This window comes from Cygnus olor, chromosome 14 (assembly GCF_009769625.2).
Source record: "Cygnus olor isolate bCygOlo1 chromosome 14, bCygOlo1.pri.v2, whole genome shotgun sequence".
Taxonomy (NCBI): Eukaryota; Metazoa; Chordata; class Aves; order Anseriformes; family Anatidae; genus Cygnus; species Cygnus olor.
Genome location: NC_049182.1, coordinates 770498 through 771988, shown reverse-complemented (window position 1 = coordinate 771988; position 1491 = coordinate 770498). Strand labels below are relative to the sequence as shown.

At 42.9% G+C, this 1491-nt stretch overlaps 1 long non-coding RNA gene across 1 annotated transcript; it reads right to left on the bottom strand.

Moving 5' to 3' along the window:
- Window positions 1-245: 245 nt before the first annotated feature.
- LOC121078067 lies at window positions 246-1239 on the bottom strand. The gene is made up of 2 exons (XR_005824450.1): window positions 1028-1239; window positions 246-439 (listed from the first exon to the last, which is right to left on the bottom strand). It is a non-coding gene; the product is annotated as an uncharacterized LOC121078067 (long non-coding RNA).
- Between the last annotated feature and the right edge of the window lie 252 nt (window positions 1240-1491).

Below are 1491 nucleotides of genomic sequence, written 5' to 3'. Positions count from 1 at the left end.
GGAGACCATCTAGTCCAACCCTCTGCTCAAGCAGCACGAGCTGCAGCGGGCTGCTCAGGTCCCAGTCCAATTGAATTTTGGAGCATCTCTCTCCAAGGATGGAAACTCCACAGCTTCTCCAGGCAACTCATTCCAGTGTTTGATCCCACTCACAGAAGTATTTTTTTTCCTTATGGTCTGACAGAATAATTGACCTGATTACAACACTCATCCTAAGGCAGCCCAGGATGCTGTTGACTTTTTTCCCCCCAGCAGGAGCACATCGCTGGCTCACGTTCAACTTGGTATCCACCAGGAAGCCCACGTTTTTTCTGCAAAGCTACTTTCCAGACAGTCTCAGTGTGATCTGCAAACTCACTGAGGGTGCACCATTGTCACATCATCCAGCCCAATAATAAAGATGCTAATCCATATTGGCTCAAAGTCAATTTCACAGTCTCTGATGATTACAGAAAAGAAAGCACCGGGCAGTGTGAGCAGGTTAACGATTGGACAGAACAGAACATTAAGTTTAATGAATTCTGAACATTTAACTTGAATGGACAAGACGGTAGCTCTTTTCTGCTGCAAGACTCACACATTCTGCCTGAATATCACTTCAGAGAAATTTTCCATTAACTTAGACAACAATTTTGCAACCTCCAAGATATCAGCAGTTTACCCCTTACCATATATCCTCTGAACCTTGTTCACACATATTTCATGCTAATGGCTGTATCTGACTTGTTCATTCCAACCCCACAAAGTACTTTGTGCTTACATAGCAGGTTTGGAATTCCACACCCAACCTTCCAGAGGCTGACTCTTGAACATCAGTGCTATGAAGAACACAGATAGTTCTTCATATGGATTCACCTTGGCTATCTGCATAAACTTCCCTTATAGGTTGCTGAAAAGCTTCTCATCAGATCTCTGATTTTCTTTGAATGTTTTGGACGTGCGAGCATCACCTAGCATATAGACAAGCTTTCTTCTGCTGTTGCAGCCATACTATCTCATGAAAATACCACCCACATTGCAATCCTACCTGCTCGTCTTCATTTTAGCTTCTTGCTCAGAACTTTCTACAGAGTTGCTCAGACATCTGACATATCCTGGGGAACAAATTCTGTGTGCCATGTCGCTTCAAGCCATTTAAAGTGTAGGTCTTTGCTTAACAGGTTCATTTTGGATGGAAGGGATTAGAGAGTGATCACACTCAGCTCTGCTTGCAGATTGACATGATGATCAGCAGCTGGGAACAGGCAGAGCCCTCACCCCCAGCACAGCTGTAGCCAGACAGGATGGGTGTCCATAGCAGAAATTGCGGTGTTCTCTCTTTGCTGTTTTTATGGCATGTTTCATAACAGATGGATTAGAGACAGCCTTATTTGTGTATAGTTTCTAGCATTTGTATACAAATACAGTTCCTTGTACAAAGAAAACTACTCCCAAAACACTTGTATGAAAAACAAATGTAAAAAAAATGGTACAACTAGCAGAGGACACAAA